The 20017-nt window shown below is 47.8% G+C and overlaps 1 long non-coding RNA gene across 1 annotated transcript; it reads left to right on the top strand.

The window, feature by feature from the left end:
* The first annotated feature begins 1378 nt into the window (after positions 1-1378).
* LOC102022044 lies at positions 1379-14950 on the top strand. The gene is made up of 4 exons (XR_001236233.1): positions 1379-1983; positions 10272-10391; positions 13922-14048; positions 14828-14950. It is a non-coding gene; the product is annotated as an uncharacterized LOC102022044 (long non-coding RNA).
* The last annotated feature ends 5067 nt before the right edge of the window (positions 14951-20017 follow it).

Here is a 20017-nt window from a genome sequence, read left to right as displayed (position 1 = left end):
TTTGACTGCAGAATCCTGCTTGCCTATTACAAATCTGCTTTGTAATACTGTTTGGACCAAACCCCTGCCTTCCCGTCTAAAATCCAACATTATATTTCCTGCTACCAAACACAGATACTTCCAGCCTGCATTCCTACTCTTGCCGTTGAAACCCCCAAGACGCTGTTAGCAGCTTCACCACCCCTACCTCTGAGCTGGAGGCCCGCTCAGGGTGTTGAACTTGGTTCGGGTTATCCTTGGTTAACAGTAGTCAGGTCCCTGGCCTTCCCATGTGTGTCCACCTCTCCAGGGACAGTCCCTGGTCTTGCCCTCATGTCCTGAACACCTGTCACCCCTTGACTCCGCACAGCTGCATGAATTTAGAATCCCATCCCACCAACACTCAAGTTTGGGATCTGAGGGATACAGGCCTGGACGCTCTGGGAACCCTTACCAATGTCAGTCTAACATGAAAACCAACTCTTCCTTCCACTGCCAAAATTCCTGGCACCCCGCCAAGGCCTTTGAGGGGTAGCTTGTAGCAGGGCAGCCATAGGAAGGTAAGGCAGCGTCTTTGAGGTAGAGGGAGAGTGATGGATGAAGACAGCAGCTGCTTTCCTCTTGGCCAGCTCCAACCCCAGGGCCATTTTGAATGCCACTCCACTGGCTGTCTGGGGACATGTCTTGCACTCCACCATCCTGGCTAAAGATATCAATGCACCTGGACTCTTCAGGCAGCTGGTGACAAAAAGAGGCAGATGGGAGGCTGAGGGAATTTTTTACACATCCTTCTTCTTTACCAGTTCTGCATTTTAGAATTTTTGAAATGGTGTCACTGAGGGAAAGAAAAAAATTTTCCAAAGTTGCTTTGCACGAAGCCATGTGTATTCATTTCCCCCTTAGGGCCACCGAGTCATGGTGATTTAGGGAGCTGCTGGTCCTGGTGATGAAATATTATTAGAGCAGCAGCAAGCCAGACCCCACAGGCATTATGCCAAGAAAACCAGAGCGGACTTCAGTGTGTAAACCTGGGGTTGCCTCTGAATCCTTTGGCCCTGGGAAGGGAGAGCAGAGCCCGGCCTGGGAAGACGCCAGGCAGGAGGACAGACAATGGGGATGGTAGCCAGGGCATGATGCCAGACTTTTTATCCTGTTGGGCCATCACGTCCTGGCAACTTCAAATATACAACATCCATCCCTCAGAGACTCTCAGCTCCTGAGCTGGGGACAAGTGGAGTCAGCCTTTAGGCTAAAATTTTTATATAAACTAAGAGATTTAGAAACAATGGATGTTGACATCTTAAAGGATGTGTAATTAATTAATTAATTCACAGTATTTCTTTAAAAACATCAAAGGCCAGTGGAGGAGAAGGATAAAGTAAAAAGTATTGATGTCCTAAAGCACATCATAGTTTAGTAGTACAAAATTTTAAACCCTAGGAGGGAAAAAATTCAGGGAGACAGAAGTGATCATTTACAGGCAGTAGAGGATATGTTGTTCTGAGGTGACTGACATTTTTCCTGTCGAGAGTTGAAGAAGACTTGGAAAAGGCAGAATTTGAGATTGGCCTTGCTGGTCGGAGGATTTAGACTACGGAACTCCGCTGGGCGCCCGAAGAAGTAGCAGCACAAAGATGCACACTTTACAGCTCTGTTGCCAAGGAAGCGCTCGCAATCTAGAATGCTGAGCAGATGTGTGAACGGAGAACAGAGGAGGACCCCGGAAATGGGTGTGATCTTCGTATGACTGAGGAGAAGCAGGAGGCATGGCGTGTATGTGGAGAGAGAGACACACACACAGAGAGAGGGACAGACAGACAGAGTTCTGGAAGGATTCTACTTAGGATGTAATATTTGCACTGAATCTCAAGACCTCAGTTCTCTGTGGACTTGGAGGAAGAACATTCTAGATTGATGGAACAGGAAGTGCCAAGGCTGAAAGACCGGGAGAATTCAGAGATGTCTGTGTGACAGGGACAGAGGATTGCGTGGGTGTGGCAATAGGTAAGTCTGTACCAAGTGGGCAGGATGAAGATCACCAGGGCCTGGTGGGCCAGATGAAGTGTGCGTGTACTTTATCCCACAGAGGACTGAGAGCCGGCCACAATTTAGAAAGCAGGACGAAAATGAGACAATGCTTTCCCTTCAGAAAAGTGACGTGTGGGGAGAAGGGGTCGCATTGCTCAGAGGAGCCAGGGGAAGTGAGAGCAGTTGAGGGTGATTAGTTGGAGATGAGAGCAGAGACTTTTAAGCCAGGAAATCAGAGCAGCCCATAGACACTCACAGGCATGTGGTGTAGTAGAGACAAAAGTACTATTTAGAGGTAGGGAGACCTTTAGCAGAAAATGTCCTGTGAAAGCCGTTTATTTTTAAAAATACTTGTCCATTGCTTTATTCTCCCCTCTCAGAAGCACTTCGCATTTTGGAACTGCTAAAATGGCTGTCATGTCTGTAACCTTCTGAATGTAGGGGAACAATTTCCTTTTCCTCTCGGTCAAAATGGACTTTGCCTCATGGGACTCATCAGAGTTGATGGCAGCTTTCGGTCTTCCTGTCCTCCCAGGCCAGCTGCAGACTGTGTTGTCCCCAGTATCAAGAGGGAAAGTCTGTGATTGTCACAACACTGTGAATTTTCTGTAAATATCTGAGATCAGTTGGCATAATTGTGCTTGTTTAAAAAAAAAATTCAGGAGAGTTGGCTCATTGAGTGTAAGGGGACACTTTGGCCAGCATAACTGTTGATCCTGACCTACTCAGCTCTCCCCTCTAAATGGAGGTTTTATGAAGTAGCTCTGCCTCCTGGAAAAGCTGGGCTTTTCTTACAGAAAAAAGGCCTGAGAGGAAGTGACTTGTGTTCTAATGCCCAATCCCTGGGAGACTGGCACTCGTAATACCTGCATCCTCCTGACATTTTATGTAATTTCTCCAATTCTTACACTTCACACACCAAGACCAAACCACACCTTGACCTGAGATGATTACACAGAGGGTCTGCCGGGCTGGCTGTGTGGCTTAGAATTTGCCATGCTCACAGGCGCCAGGGCAAATGAGGTGAGATCTCACTTGAAATTCCTATGAAGGCCAGTTGGCTGGGCACACCCTGCCCTCTGCTCTCACTGGCCCGGGTCAGAGAGGGAACTGGGTGAGGGAGTATGGACAGCTCCCAGCAGCCCAGCCCCACTCTCTAAAACTATGTTCCTGTGTCAGAAACAGACACTTCAGATGCAATGAGACCTTGATGAAGCAGCCCTCTGGGAAGAAAACACCATTAAACGTTTCAGCTGTGATTTCTCTCCAGCCCTCGTTAGTGAGTTGGAGCAGCAATTGGAGCAGCTTTTATACTAAACAGAAAACATTTTGTCTGCTGCTCAGGTCAAAATTACCTGTCTCGGGCTGGGAGTACAGCTCAGTGGTAGAGAACTTGCCTAGCATGAGTGAGGCTCTGGGTTCAACTCCCTCCCCCGTCAAAGGCTGCCTTATGGCTTCAATTTGCTTCCAAACAATTGCAGGCCCCTAAGATGAGGCCACATTCTCCTTCTCCACTTCCTATTTCAGTGCCCTTTCTTGCATTCTCCATCGCCTCTTTTCCCCTGGCAGCCACGGAAGGACATTTTTCCCCTGGCAAAGTTGGAAAGGTCCTTGCGACAGTTGTTTCAAGGTCCCTATCACCATCGTTTCAAGTAAACATTGCATTTCAAGGCTTTCCGTAGAAGCTGTAAGTGGAGGGTGACAGTTAAGAGTGATGTGTTAGACAGCTTTTTGTCACTATGACAAAATACCTGAGGGAACTGACTTGGAGAAAATGGTTATTGGGACTAGAGTTTCAAAGGGTTCAGTCCATGGTGTATTGGCTCCATTGCCCTGTGCCTGAGGTGAGGCAGAACATCATGGCAGAAGGCAGGACAGAGGAAAGGCACTCATCTTGTGGAGGGCAGAACGCAGACAGAAGAAGGAGAGTCAGAGATAAACGGGGGATAAGATATAGTCCCCTAGAGCACACCCCCATGGTCCATTCCCTTCAACTAGGCCCCACCTCCTTATAATGTCATCAAATTATGATCCATCAGTGGATGAATCTACCAAAGAGGTCACAGCCCTCATGACCTAGTCACTTTCTAAAAGCTCCACCTCTGACACTGCTGAGCTGGGGACCAAGCCTTCCACATGGGAGCCTTTGGGGGACAGGCCAGATCCAAATCCTAACAAACAGGTAGTCCAGAGCCAGATCAAAACACACTGGGATCTGGTTCTGCTAGTTACTAGCTGTGTGCCTTGGGGTAAGCCTCAGTTTCCCTCTCTGTAAAGTTCACATGGAGGGCAGTGTGGCTGTGAGGGGAAATTGCACAGTGGCACTCAGCACCAGTTGGCACATGAGAAATGATGCCTATGATTACTTGTTAGCTAATGGACACACACATATTCTAGTGGTCTTCATGCCATGGCTCAAAGTAGAGCAGATTGTCAGCTTTTTATTCGGTTTTTTTCCAGTACCGGGAATCGAACTCACGACCTTGCTCTTGCCAGGCAGGCACTGTGCCGCTGAGCTAAATCCCCAGCCCCTGTCAGCTTTTTATTATGAAAAATTTCAAACAAGGTGGAAAAGCTGAAAGAATTGGTGACGGGCAAATACAACACCTAGACTGTGGAATTGTTTACATATATGTTTACATAATTGTTTACATAGATGTGGAGTAACTTTAAGGACCACATTGTTCCTGAAATCAGTTGCTTGAATGACTGACTGTCAGACAGAAATGACTCCAGCCCCCACCAAGGCCTACGGGCAAGGCCACACTAATAAACACAGGTCCTGTGATACAGTCGCATCATTTGGCTTGTTAATTAGCTTTGCTACTTAATTACTTGAGGTTAGGGACACTGCTTTTATCTACTTCTCCTGACAGAGCACCTAACACACAGGTGGCCCATACACTGGCCGGAAGGAGAGGCTGCCGAGGGGGAAGGAAGAAGGGAGAGAGGGGAGTGGGAAGCGGGTGGCACGAGCAGAAGCCTGCTCTCACACCTGGCGGGTGCCTGGCCCTGGAAACACTCACCCTCTTTGACTTGGGGAAGGAGGCTGTCTTGGGGGGCCAAGCATGGCTTCTTTCTTCACTCTCCTTCCCCACTCCCCACCTTCCCCGCCTGAGAACTACTGGACCACTCAGACTCAGCTAACTTTGATCTTCTCCCCCTTATTCCAGAGACAAGATTGCCACTTGACATTATTAGAAATGTAAACTAAATGGGGCGTGGTGACACATGCGTGTAATTCCAACACTCTGGGAGGCTGAGGCAGGAAGAGAGCAAATTAGAGACCTGCCTCAGGAACTCAGTGACTTATTGAGGCCATGTCTAAACATTTAAAAGGTGGTGGGGATGTAGCACAATGCAAAGTCCCTGGGTTCAAACCCCAGTCTCTCTCTCTCTCTCTCTCTCTCTCTCTCTCTCACACACACACACACACACACACACAGAGTAATCTATAGCAGATTGTGTTTTCCTCCAAACCCACTCATTTTCACAGTACCTGAGAAAGTAGCCCTCACAAGACTTCTACATTCAGAAATGAAATTCCTAACCACAGAATGGGTCGTGAGGATCGTGTGGTCTCTGTGGAGAGAGCTGGCATGGCATTTACAGGGCACCATCTGCTAAAGGGAGGGGGCACTTGTGGTTTAGTCCCGAAGCCTGGGGAAGCTACCCTTCAAATACAGCCAATCACGATTGGTTCAGGCTTCAGGGTCAAACGCTTGCTTCTGTTCCACGCAGAGAGAACAATAGCTGAATTGGCCGGAACGCAGCTTACACAATGAACTTTCTCTACGCTTCCTCTCTAAGCCATCTCCAACATTTTGAGTTCAACAAAAATGTGACTCACACAATGAGTTAAAAACTTTGAGACGATCTGGAGAATAAATGCAGAACCTCTAGTTTATCTGTGTGGTATGGACCGGCTCATTTTCATTCCAGGCTGGCCTTGCCGATTTGCTTGCTGTCACCTCTCCTTGCTGAGCCCTTGGCTTCTGTTCAAAATACACAAGGCCATTTAATTATTAAGCTGAGCAAAACATTATTCGGGAAGTTGCACTGCTGCGCTCTTATGCGTATGGGCACACGTGGATACTTTCTTGATATCTGGGTGTGTTGCTTTGCTGTTTATTTTTCTGGACTCCTGCTCCTCTCCACTGGAGGAGGTATCCAAAAGGTGATTATTGCCAGTGAATTCCGGAGGCCTTTGGGGCCAGGGCCCCTCCTTGGATGTGTGTGGAAGTGTTTGTCAGCTGTGCAGGGGTCATGCATGCAAGAAGTCCCTGACCTTGGCCGTGGAGTGGAGCCGGTATCCGTGACCAGGAAAATGTCAAGTGTTTGTGTTTCAGGATGGTTTTATGCCCAGATGTCAGCAGAGAACACTTTATAGGACTTCTTGATGGCCCAGGGCTCCAGGAACTATCACAATTATTTAGCCAACAATTTTAATGAGTCCAAATAAACTCATTCTATTTTTATATTAATAACAGGGAGAGGGAAGTTGGGAGATTAAATACAGAGGAGGGTGGGTTTTAGCTTCACTTCCCAGAGCCATGGGGAATTTTTCTGCAGAATTAGGTCCAGCCTATTATTATTCCCTTCCTTGTAAGGCTGTTCTTCTTCCCTTACTCTTCCTCTTTTCTTCCTTTCTCTTTTACTTTCTGGTCTTTCTCTTGCTTTCTTTCTTCCTACCTTCTACCCCCTCCTTTCCTTCCTTTAACATGTATTGCATGCTCATTATGTACTAGGCACAGCCCTAAGTTCTGGGGACACAGAGATGAACACATGGCCTGGGCCCTCCTGGAACTCAACGTAGGATGGGTGGCAGAGGGAGACAGATCATTACAATACAATGGGTAATGACAGAGGTAATCACAGAGTGCAGGTGAGCTGTGGAGGAGGGGCCCCTAATCCAGCTTGGCTTGGGAGAGAAGGTGGGAAGCTTCCAAGAAGGGATAATTGGGTGGCTGACTGGGGTGGAGCTGCAGGATGAGAAAGGCCCAGACCCTTTGCCCAGCCAATCAACCTATTCAAGTGGTATAGAACATTGGACCAAAGGAATGGCATGGAAGCTTGGGGATGGAGTCTTCATAAGCAGATGACCACAGATGTTGATGACACTCTGTCTAGTTAGGGCCATAGGGGCAGAGGAAAATGATGCCTTCTACTCTGGGAAGGTACCAGTGACCTACTCCTGAAATGCTGGGCACCTTCCAAAGTGCCTGTGTAGATGACTGACTACAGGAAATACAGGCTGACATGAAGGAGAGATCACCCTTGATGGCCAATACACAATATGTATGATGATTAACATTGGTGGCCACCTTGATTGGATTGCAGGATGCCTAGAAGTAAAGCACACTCCTGGGAGTGTGTGTTGAGGGTGTTCCAGAGAGGATTGACCTGTGGGTCAGTGGACTGGTTAGGGAAGATGCATCTGAGCATGGGTGAGACTGTCCAAGGGGCTAGGGGTTCGGATGGTACAGAAAAGCAGCAGATGAAGGATGCCCACATGTGCATGCTTGATCCTTCTTGGGCAAGTACATCTTTTGCTGGTCAGCACACCGTGGGTTGCTAGACAGAACATGGATTTGTGCCAGTGACTCTCCAAAGGACTTTCGGGCCTTCAGCCTCAGGCTTAGGCTGTATCATGCATCCCTCTTGTTCTGAGGCTTCCAGCATCTTGGACTGAGCAGTTGCTAGTTTCTCCGGCTCTGCAGCCTGCATATGGCCACTGGTGCTGTTCCTCTGGAGAATCTCGGTACAGTATGTATGTGCCCAGGGGTAAAGAGCTGTTCAAGGAGAAGTGGGCGCTGGGTAACCACCAAAATGTGAATGAAGAGCAGTGCTCACCAGAGTGGGACAATGGTTGGGAGGACTCCTGGACCCTATAAAATGAGGCTTAAAGCGTGCTACAGGTCTTACTGGGAGCTCGAGACTGGAGGAGTTCTTTGGGCCAGCAGACATGCAAGTGGCTGCAAGAGTTCTTATACCCTCTAAGAGCAGAGCCCTGACATTGGCTGCCCCCCAAAGATGACCTTATCATTTCAGGAAGGTGGCAAGAGTCTGTTGAGAGAAGCTTAGACCCTGTTCCTTGGTAGTCTCAACCCTACAGTAGAAAGAGCACCTGTGTGTCAGCAGGACATGAATACCATGTCCAAGAACACTGGCTCCACAGTGTTTTTTTTAAGAGAAAAAAACAATAAAAACAATGATAAAGAGTTTCAAAACAAGATAACAGATTAACAATGGTTAGTATATTGCATATTGTTATCTTCAAAGTTGCTCAGATTACAAGATATAGGCATGAAAGATTAATCAAGCAATATAACCACAAACTGTTCTTTTTAATGAACTAATACAAATTAGTAGTATATCTTAGCTATCTTATATATATATATATATATATATATATATATATATTTTGTTTGTTTGTTTGTTTGTTTGTTTGTTTCTTTTCCCTTCCTTCTTTTCTCCTTTCCCCCATCCCAGTTGTTCATTCCTTTTGGGCAGGTTCTTTGCCTTTCACAATATCTATTGTGGGTCTTATTTACTCTTTCAGTTTTTTACACTAGGGAGACAATACAATGTCTACACATACTGCTCCACAATCTTAATAGTTACCATGTATTCAGTGCCTGCTCCATAACAGGGCTGTTCAGGTATTATTAATTTAACCCTCACAAGACTACATGACAATACATTATGATACTATGTACCATAATTCTCCCATTTTACAGATGGTGAAATCAAAGTTTGGAAATGTCACAGGTCCCTGGGAGGGAGGGGGAGGTGGAGAGGCAGGGACAGAGACAGAGAGATCTCGTCTTTCTACCTCTGTTAAAAGGACACTAATCTTATCACTAGGGCTCTACCTTGGGATCTCATCTAAACCTAGTTACCTGCGGAAAGCCTTCCAAAGAACACAGAGCCACATTTGAGTTCATCCTAACTCTAGGACCCATGATCTTAAGAGCTCTCTTTCCAGTGAATACTCAGTGAAGCTCCTCTTTGACCTGACTTTGGGACCACAGCCCCTCAGAGATGGTAACTTTGAGAGGCCCTACAGAGAGATGAACTGCATTTCTATAGCACTATTAATTATGAAGATGCATAATTAAAATGTTTTCATTCCTGTAAAGTATAAGCTTAGTGCACTCAAACAGTATTAGCCAAGAACATAAAGCCCAGGAGGGGAAACTACAGATTAGGGAACAGATTCTTTGAAGTCTGTTACTTCTGTAGCTGTTATGGGCTGAATAATGTGTGTCCCCAAAATTCCTAAATTCAAGTCCTAATCCCTAACATGGTGTTACTAGCAGGCCTTCCGCAGGTAACTAGGTTTAGATGAGATCCCGAGGTAGAGCCCTGGGGATAGGATTAGTGTCCTTTTAGCAGAGGTAGAGAGACCAGATCTCTCTCTGTCTCTCTGTCTGTCTCTCTGTCTCTCTCTTTCTGTGCGTGGTGTGCACTGACAGCAGGTTGTGTGAAGACCTGGCTGAGTTGCTTTACGATTCTTTAGCAGATGAAAGATCTTCCACGCTGTCTGTGGCCACCCGGTGAATGAGCAGGGGATACAGGCAGCCCTCACAGCTGGGAGGAGAGCACAGATCTGCACCAACCCTTGGCCTGCCCACCCGTTCTATGCATCACACACAGGTCTGAAGCAGGCACAGACGATCTCTAACATGCTGTGTGGTCACCCAGAAATGTGCCACAGGGAACCTGGTGCGTGTTTTCGGGGGGCTGCAGCTGCAATTCCCTTCCGAGTGCTGGAAGCATGTGCTTTCACTGCCCCAGCCCTCAAGGAAGCTGATGCTACAGTCAAGTCCTCTAAGTAGGGAGGATTCTGTGCTCCTCTGTGTAACCCGTATCTCAACAGTCACCCAAGTCAAATAAGCATCCCAGCTGCAGAAAAGGCCATCTTGTGTTTAGCGGCTTTCTTACCTTTTAGGCGTTCTTACTTGGCAGGCCCAAATCCCTTCAGTTTTGAGGCCATTTTTTCAAGTTCTGCTCTTGACGGAGATGAAGATGCAGACAGCCCCCTCCCACACCACTTCCCTCAGTATTTAAAGACTATGAAGGCAGGCCTATTTTGAAAAGCACGCTTATCTCTCTGTTCTGCCTGCGTTATCCAGTTTGTTGAGAGGAGGAAACTACGGGTGCAACGGGGCTGAGGAACTGGGGTACGAGACATGCTGCGCCTGCTCCTCGGTGGACTCTCCTCCCACATACGATGTGCTTCTCTCCTCCTCTCCTCCCAGATGCGATGTGCTCTCCATTCTCTGGATGTGAAGGAACAGCACGAGTTAGGGAAAGCAGGATGTGAAGAGCGAATGAAAGACTGAGATACAGAACTCAATCAGCGTCGCACACGCACACAGGTACGGTGGCCTGGCTTGGGTTTTCTCTTTCCTCCTGGCGTGGGCAGACATGAGATCCCGAGAAGCCCTCGCATGAATGTGAGTCCATGGGTTGTACCGTAAGTACCCAGGCGTCTGTGACGGGTCCCGAGCCAGTTCCACCAATTTTATCCCCCGAACTCTGCTTTCTTTCTGTGCCAGCTCTTCGCACCTTTGTGTGACTTTAAATCAATGTATTTCCTCTCTTGGGGGCACTTGTATTTCCAAACCTTTCTCTCTGTGGACAAGCTAGATGTAGCCTTTGTTACAGAGGCTAACGAGCCTCCTGGTGACCGGTTCTTTTATGTTGTTGGCTGCTAGAAAGGCACAGCGAGGCAGGTGTCACATCACCTGCCACTTCCAGGCTCACAGGTGATACCCTGGGAGGAGGAAGCACAGGAGGCCACCGGGACAGTGTGTGGCCTTGGCAGGGGGCCCAGCCCAGAGGTCTGCTGCTGCCTGGACTCCTCTCCCAGCACAGCCTCCTTTATCACTTCAGAAGGTAAAATGAAGCAGCTGTAGTATGGGACGTGCCGGTGACTTCCGCTGTGTCCCAGCAGTGGTGTGGGGTATGTATGACTCACAGTCTTGGTCATAACTCTGGGCTCAGGATTCACCAGTTTCCAAAATTAGCAGCCAGTGCACCCACAGAGTCGTTGGACACTTCCCATTCAAAACTCTCCACGAGATAAACACACAGAGAAAGGAAAGGTTACAGAGCTGCCTGTTGTTGCAGCTTTTCTAGGAAGTCTGCAATACATCCTCCTCTCTGGGTCCATATTTATGTTTCTCTATAGAGAGCCCTTCCCAGTCCTGGTTGTGCCCAAGAGGTTTACATTTGTAATCCCATGGCAAAGTTATTGGAATTCTAGCAAGTAAATTCTAATCTGCCACTTCCAGTGCAACCCATGGTGAGAATAGACACTAAGGCATACGTGTAGTTATGGGGAGCCAAGGGGTCCTTAATCCACCCACAGTGATGGTTAGCTGGAGCAAAGGCCTCAACCCAGTGCTGAACGTGGATTTTATTAATTCATGAAGAAGGGAGTGGCCTGAGGATGAGTGACTGTGAGAACCGTGGGAAGTAGGTGAGTGCTGTGAGCTGGGCTAGGTAGGAGGGCCGAAATCACTCCTGCCATACGCAGAGAGAAGGATACATAGAAAGAGTAACCTGCATAACACAATTGAGATAGTATCTAATGTTTTGGGGTCGGTGCTTCCGCTCTGAGGTGTAATCTTTTAAGCCCCGGGAAGTCATAAGCCTCTATCTCTAGGCTCAGTTGCTCCTTCTTCAAGGAGAGTCACCCAGGTGGTCGGACCTTCACATTTCTCTTTGGGAGAATGTATCTCTCTTTGTTCCACCATTTAGTGCCTGTGCATTCATCTATTCAAGATTTGGGGGAGGGAAGGTGCTGGGGCTGGAACCAAGGACCTTACATTCAGAGGCAAGTGCTCTACCTCAGCTGCACCCCAGCCAAGAACTTTCACGGGACCCCGTCCTTGTGCCTAATGCTGGGAGAAGCCCGGGAGAAGGCAGTCTCTACTTCCCTGGAGCTTGCCACTGGGCGGAGAGCCCGGGGTCAGTGACTTAGTTTCTTGTTCTGTGATGTCCTCATCCTTGAGATGGAGATAACATTCCCCACTCATTGGATATTGTCTATATGGCGTCTTCAGGGCACCTGACCCTCGGTAGACATTTAATTAAAGTTCACAGTTAGTTTCTCTGGAGAAACAACTAGTGTGGGTCTGAGATTATCGGTGTTCTGATGTGCCTGCTGGTGCCACCCTCACAGCTTGTCCTGTAGGCTTAGAGCCCCACTGATGCCACAGCTGGGAACCTAGGCGCAGTGGGGATGGGACTGGCACTGTTCAGACCTCAGTCACTCAACCTAAAAGGAGTCGGGCCACCACTTAGTGACTGCAGAGGACCATAAAGACCATTCCAAGGTGTAATTCAATTTTATTGCTCTCATTCATTTCCTCTTTGCAGTGGGGAATCACCCAGACAGCCACACAATGACACGAAGCCTGGGAACGTCAAGGTGTGTCACTGGTTGCCGTCCTGACAAAGCCAGACAGCAAAGCCTGCACAGCCTGCCTTTAGTGCAGAGACCATGTCACTGCCCAGGCCTGCGGCTTCCTGCTGCCGTTCCTTGCCGCGGTCTCCTCCTGGCTGAGGTTTCTGGTTCCCCCAAGGCACTGGTAGTTTCCGCGTCAGGTGCTCGTGTGAATCTCTCCGCAGGTGTCTGTTTCCCCGTCTTGTGGCGTTGTCCCTAGCTGCATGTGAGCTCTTGAGAGATCCTATTTATTTCTGTACTCACGGCAACTTTCCAAGAGCTCCTTTGAGTTCAGGAAAGATGAGGCAGACGCTCTGGTCCTCCCGGTGAGGATCTGGGGTGCTCTTGGTGGCAGTAGGAGCCAGGGGACAAGGCCATCTTTAAGTGTCCTTAAAGTGGACAGCAGCCACTGGATTCTCAGAGTTCTTTCCAGGTCTATGATAGTTGGGTCCCGATGACCTGGAGCTGAAGACAGCTTGAAGCTGGGCTGAAAAACTCCCAGACGGAGAGGACAAAAGAAAATTAAATATAGGGTGGCTTAGAAAGTGCGCTAGGAAGGTGCCAGAAGCCTTAACATGTGTCAAATTGACACTTGGCTGTGTTCAGCGTCTTTTTCTCAGCATTATGAGGCTCATCTGTCTAAAAGGCCCTGAGAAATCTGTCACTCTTGGATTTAAAGCAGCTGGCCAGTGTGGCGAGTCGGCGTGACTTGGAAGCAGCAGTGCAGCAGGTGATCAGAGGTTTGACTCCCGAGCCTCTGCCCTCTGCCATGCCTGGTGCTACCTCCAGCAGACTCGATTCGCACAATCGCAACTCTCGTGGTCTTGCTGTTGCCTCCTTTGCCAAGCCCATGGGGCCTTTCCCTGTCATTCTGCAAGGTCTTCTCTCCACACTGGAGTGGAGCGGAGCCAGACAGGCCTGGCGTGAAAGCCACCAGTTGTCAGTTATGCAACTTAAATGTGTTTAACCTCTCTGGGCTTCGACTTTTTTCACCTCTAAAATGGGACCAGGTTCACCCAGCTTGTAGAGTGATTCTGAGAATTAAACACATGCCTGCATCCACAATCCTTTTGGAACTTTAACTGAAAAGCTTTTGAGTGGGGTTATGTGTACAACCACGTGTACCATTAAGTTACGTTGACATCTTGAACAAGTTACTATGCCTCGGTTTCCTCGACTGTAAAATGGAGAGAATATGACTACCTACTTCAAAGTTCTTTTCTGGAATAATGAAATGAGTTAATATGTGTCAGATGCTTGGCATAGCAATCAGCAGGTGGTGTGCGCTCTGTCTTAGCTGTTAATGTTATTACTCAGTAGAATGCCTGGCAGCAAGGAACACTAAAGAAAAAAGAAAATTGAATCCTTGTCCTCTGGCCCCTTGAATTCTAGCTTTGCTGCAAGTCTACCAGACTCTATAGGGGCTCCTTCCTGTCTCTTTGCCCTGTCTTCTAGATCTCTCTCGAGCAAACATGAAACTGGGGTACTGGTAGCTGCTGGCAATCATGCCCAAGTTTGGTGGCCCCAGTAGGTAGAAAGTGTCCAAAAGAGACCAAAGGGGTCAGAAGGACCAACAACATTGGTGAGCTTCATTCTATTATTCGCCTTGGGGCTCTAGGCTCAGGGACATCAAAGAGGGAGCCAGAGTGGGCGACTGGGATCATCTCAGGAAGCAGGCAGGCCTCCTACCTTCCTGGAAGGAGGTGTTCCCCAAACAGAGGGCACCTCTACATTTTGTCAGCTCTGGCACAGGCCAGGGGAGCTCTAGGTTAGCTCCAATGGGGATGTTTTTCTAAGTCTGCCAACCGAAGAAGGTGATAATAACATCCAGCCCCCAGGACTGGGCTGTGTACACAACACTCGCTTGCTGCTGAGGCTGCTGGTGCTTTTCCCTCCAGGGAGAGCGGCTTAGGGAAGCCTGCCAGAAGGAAGTGGAGCCAGGCTGCTGGCCCAGCTGCCCACGGTGCCAGGCCGAACTGGCTGTGCTGGGTGTGCGAGGCAAAGACACTTGTGAGTGTGCAGAATCCGTCACACATGGAGGACTTAGTCTGTGCAAGGCACGGTGGAGATCACGACGGGGTATAAGACACGGCCCCAGCGCCTGAGGGGTTTGCCAGTCTGCTGGAGGAAACAGCAGTGCTCACACAGCAAACTAATAATAGGATCTCTGAGGTCATCAGTGTGTCCTTGCAGATATCATTGACCCGTGAGACTCGGAACTCCTGAGATTGTGGGCGGAACCTACTTACTAGCGCAGGCGTAGCAATACCTCCTGTAGACAAAGCATTCTTCTAAAGGCTTTCACTTATTTCTTTGTCATTTATTTTGCACCTTATTTTGCATCAATATTCTCATTTGCAGATGGGAAGACTTAGGAGCAGGAAGGTGAGGGACAAGCCAAAGATCACATAGGTAAGAAATGATGGAGCCAGATATCGGCTCCAGAAGGCCACTTCTTTGCCCACTAGGGTAAAGTACCTGGGGCAGGGCTCAGGGAGTCGCACTGGAAACGATTCCTTCCTCTCTTACATTTCAGGGAGCCCACAGTGACCTTGGTGGGTAGAGTCTAACCCATGGTATGGCGACCATGCCGGCTCCTGTCCTTGATGGGTGGCATTCGCTGCCCTGGGGGGCCATCTGCTCAGCCTGCCTGTTGCCCTCTAGCACAGGAAATTCTCTTAGGCAATAGGTCTCCTGCCAGACCCTCAGAGGCTTTGGCAGGCTTCCTGTTGGCTGTCTTTCAGAGACAAGAGGATGCCAGTGCAATCAGCTGTGACCGCAGAGGTAGGGGCTGTGTGCAAGAGGAGAATCAAGTGGTTCCCTGCGACCCCGAAGAGCTTCTGAGTCCACAGCCAAGGGGCCTGACATCTTCACCTCCATAATCAGTTGAATCGCTGCTGGTCGCTCACCCGGAAGCCATAAAAAACACACCTGTTTGCATGAAATAGATTTATAAGGTTACCAAATACTACTGGAAAATAAATCTAGCCAACTATCCAGCCATAGAGAATTGGTTCAGTAAATTCAGGTGCACTGGAATATCAGATTACTATACAGCTATTAAAGTCAATGCTATATATATGTACTATACCTTAAAAATGTTTTTAGGTATCTATTTTTTAACATAAAAAGACGTTAAACATGAAGATCAACTTGAAGAATAGAATGGCTAGTATGATAATTTTTATAAGAAAGTATATATGTGTTGTCTTAGTCCGTTTTCTGTTGCTATAACCACATATTTATAAGGAATAAAGGTTTACTTGGCTCATGGTTCTGGAAGTTTAATAGCATGGCAGCAACATCTGCCTGGCATCCGGTTGAGTCATTACATGGTAGGGGGAATCACAAGATGAAACCAAGAAATGAATCATGCTAGCTAGTGTGCATCTCTGTATTCTTTCTTTCTATCTTTCTTTCTTTCTCTTTCTTTTTTTTGTTCTCTTGAGACAGAGTCTCTTTGTGTAGTTTAGGTTGGCCTTGATGGCAATCCTCCTGCCTCAGCTGGAATTATAGGTGTGTGTCACCATGCCTGGCTTCTACCTTTTCTTATAAAGCCACTAACTGCATCATGGGGTCTCCACCCTCATGACCTCATCCAATGCTAATTACTTCCCAGAGACCCCGCCTCCAAATGTAATTAATATCAGACTTTGGCAACTAAGTGTCTAATTCATGAAATTTGAGGGATACATTCAAACTATAGCATGCATATGGAAACATATTTTCATTTATACACAAAATATTAATAGATGTTATCTTTGATAGGAAGGATATTAGGTTCTTGAAATTATTTTCTTTTTGCTTATTTATATTTACATTTTTTCTGCAGAAAATGTACATTTCTTATATAAGAAGTCTGTTTTTTTCCACTCCAGTGACATATGAGAAATAACCTTTATTTTGTAAAATGGACCAGTACATTTTAAATATGAAGAAAAAAATGAGTCTCTTGTTCTTTTCTCCTTTTCCCCCTTGTTTTTTGGTGGAAAGCAAATATCATTCACTGTGCAGAATGATTCTTGGCCAGCAGTTTACCTTGAGTCATCAGAACAGAGCTGGAAGGGATTTCCAAGACTCTTTAGCCTAATTCCGTCAGTAACAGTTGAGGAAACTGAACCCAGAGTGTCAGCTAGTTCTGGGCCTTTGCACTGGCCTCACTAACACCATACAGGACAAGGACCACTCTTTGTGGAGTGTCCACTCAGCACAGGAGAGGTAGGGGGCTTGTCAGTCACTATTCTACAGCTCTGCTGGTTGGGAAACGTGGAGCTGAACTCACTGCAGCCCAGCAGTGAGAGTTCAGACGCTGCAATAGGAGATGGGAGTGATCGCCGTGGTCTCTTCCGGTGACCTGCTACGGGGAAAGCTTGCGTGTGCCTCTCTGCGAAGACAGAGGCCACGGCTTTCTCTCTTCTCTTCCTCAGCTATTGGATCATAGGGGTACTTGGGATGCTTTCATTCTCCCCTCCACTTATCTTTCTGGAAAGCGGAGCTGTGAGCCCTTAACCCTTGCAGACCCAGCTGAGATGCTGCGCTGGTAACACTGCCTGGTCAGCTGTCCTGCAGAACCTTTGGCACAAACAGTGTTAGTCCAGCCTTGCGCTGCACGCGTCAGAAACCCCCCTTGACTTAGTGTCAGCAAAGGAGAGAAATCATTAATTAGTTCATGAAGCCCAGGGGGAAATTAAGTTCAGGAACTAAGCAGAGGCAGGGACTTCAGCTCGCCAAGCTGTGGCTTCTACCCCTTGTCTCTGGTGAGGAGAGACGGAAGAATTCAATGGTAAGTGAGAATTTTTAAGAAGTCAAAATAAAGACCCTGGCCAGAGACATTCTTCTTTCCCACCAATATTTTCCCATCCACTGGGAAAGAACTGCAGTGAATCTCTCCTTGGCTGGGTCCTTAAAGAGTCACCCCTGGGTATTTTAGGACCCAAATCAAGTTTGGAGAACTGTGTTCCCTCTTCCCAGCCCTCTCTTCAGAGAATTAAACCATGGGGGTAAGAATCCTGTAATTTTAACTGTATTTATAAATCCCCGATCCTTTATGTAGTGTTTCTTTTTCCTACTCCGCGCTTAGCCTGATGTTGCTATTTTCACAGAGAAAAGAGGCTATAATTATAGGTCAAACACCAGCTCTGGAAGCAGCAAAAGCAGCAGAAAGTCCAGGCTCCCTGCCCTCTTCCGGGTTACACCCTGGGCACGTTCCCCTCTCCCCCTGAGCCTAGGTCGGCTCTCCACCTCTATCCCTGTATCTATGCTCTTTTGTCCGCCTGTCTAGCATATCACGAGACAAAGAGGGAAAGTTAGAATTGAAAGCCAAGGAGTTAAAACTCAACCTGCCTCTTGGAGATAATTCAAATGGAAAAGAAAAGAAAAAAAAAATTTCAGGTCATTGGCCTTTTTAAACAGACCGCCGGCAATATTTACTCCTCCTGAAATAGCACAGTCACATGAAATCACACCGTGTTCACTAAAGCCTGCAAAACAAAAGGACGATTTAGAGGCTGGTGCACGCTCCAGAGCCCTCTGTTTGGCGGGTGGATCGGGGCCTCTGCGTCTGGGCTCCCTGGCCACCCTCTGCCCAAGGCCGGCAGGAGGCCTTTGGTCAGGTTCAGATTGCCTTGAAGATGCTGCCCGGCTTTTCCCCTGCAAAAACATGGAAAGGTAGCCTGGGAGTGGAGAGGAGGGCTGGGTGAGCTTGCGGCAGATGTGGCATCTTCCGTGGAATCAGTGCTTACGTCACGTCGTGGGTGCTGCGGGGACAGCTGCCAACGGTGTCGCTCACTCTCCAGGATGGCCAGCTCCCATTGTCATTTCTTCTCTCTCGTGTACCTCTATTTCCTTACCATCTGCCCGTCTTTCCTCCCTCTGCTCCCTCTCCGTCTCCCTTTCTCATATCCCCCTTTGCCTTCTCTCCCGACTGCTTGGTTCAGGTAAGGCCTTTCGTGGACCTTTACTGAATAGTCCCACTGTGGCCTGGAAGTCAGCAGCATCTACTAATGCTAGGGTTCAGGAAGGTACCGTCACAGGCCAGTCCCGCTGTCACTGTGAAGTCCCACTGAGACTCGGACTTCCCTGAGGATACAAGGGACATTTCTCAACCTCACTCTTTGAATCTTTTCTTCTCAGTTGTCCATGATTCCTTCTAGAAAATCAAAAGGCATGATGGTGCACACCTGTAGCCCCAGCACTTTCAGAGGCTAAGGCAAAAGGATCGTAAGTTTGAGCAGCTTAGCAACTTCATGACTTAAGGCTGTTTTGAAATAAAGAATAACTGGAGATGCAGCTTAGTGTGAAGGCCTTGGGTTCCATCCCCAGTACTGAAAAAAAAGAAAGAAAGGAAAAAAAACCAAAAGCCATTTAAACATACATTATACTTGTGAGCTCCTTGTGTTTCTCCAAACCCTTTCACATCCACTGAGTCAGAGTTTACCTCTCAACCATCTTGGGAGCTGAGCAGAGCGACTGAAGAAACAGAAAACCAAACAGGGTCAGCAGCATGCCCAAGTCAGCCAGCGAGCTATAAAAAAGAAGAAAATGACACCAAGAGGGATCCTCTAGCGTGCGCAACACCAGCCTGTACGCCTGGCTTATCAAACAGCGAATGCTTTGCTGACGATGGAGTTTGTCACCTGGAACTTTACGGAGCAGATTTCCCTGAGGGTCTGAGTTTCCTTCTTTTACATCAACAATCAAACTGGTACTGGTTTCATTTTCTTTTGTGCATGCCAAGAGGTACAGTCAGTGGAAAACAGCTAGAGGTGTATGTAACGAACTCTATCTTTTTAAAGTGATAACCATAAAGAGAACTACTTAAGATTTCCAGGGAAGTCTGTCTGTCTGTATATGTTTGTCTGTCAGTCTATCACCTCTATGTCTTTCTCTCTTTCTCTCTGATCTATGTCATCAGCAGATACTGAGTCCTTAGCACTTTGTGAGGCCATGTTGGAGGTGATAGGGTGGACGATAGGTTTGTGGGGGAAAGGAGACCCTGAGGAAGACTGTACCAGAAACTTATGCTTTCACTTCTAACAGCCTCATCCCAACGTCTGCGTCAAAGGGCCACTCTGGGCTGCGGGGACCCGCTTCACCTGGGGCCACAGAGAGCAAGGGATCCAGGGGACAGCCTTGACCAGTGGTTGACAGGTGCAGAGGATAAACACTCGCTCTGAGATCTGATTTATGCCGTCACAGCCCTGTGGGATTGAGCTCGAGTTACCCTCTGTGGAATTTCCATTGATGCCACATCCTTTTTTGGATTCTGCTTATTCTCTGTCCTACTTTCCCATTCCCCTACTGGCTTTTCCTGGAAACACATCCTTAAAAAGTCATGTTCACAACAATTCTTGTCTTAGAATATGCCTCTGGGAAACCCAGCCAAAGGCACAGTTTTGTTCTGTCTTAGGGCTAGCCCCCAGCCCAAGTCTTGGGGATCAGAGTAAGTAGGAGACATAAAAAAATGGGGGGCCAGGTTACCTTCAGGTGTCAGAGAGATGACTAAAAGCTGAAGGTGGCCCCTTCCTAAAGACGAGGAACAAGGGCAGTGGT

This window comes from Chinchilla lanigera, unplaced genomic scaffold (assembly GCF_000276665.1).
Source record: "Chinchilla lanigera isolate Chin_1 unplaced genomic scaffold, ChiLan1.0 scaffold00005, whole genome shotgun sequence".
Lineage (NCBI taxonomy): Eukaryota > Metazoa > Chordata > Mammalia > Rodentia > Chinchillidae > Chinchilla > Chinchilla lanigera.
The sequence above is the reverse complement of the archived record's forward strand: the minus strand, read 5'-3'. Positions and strand labels throughout refer to the sequence as shown.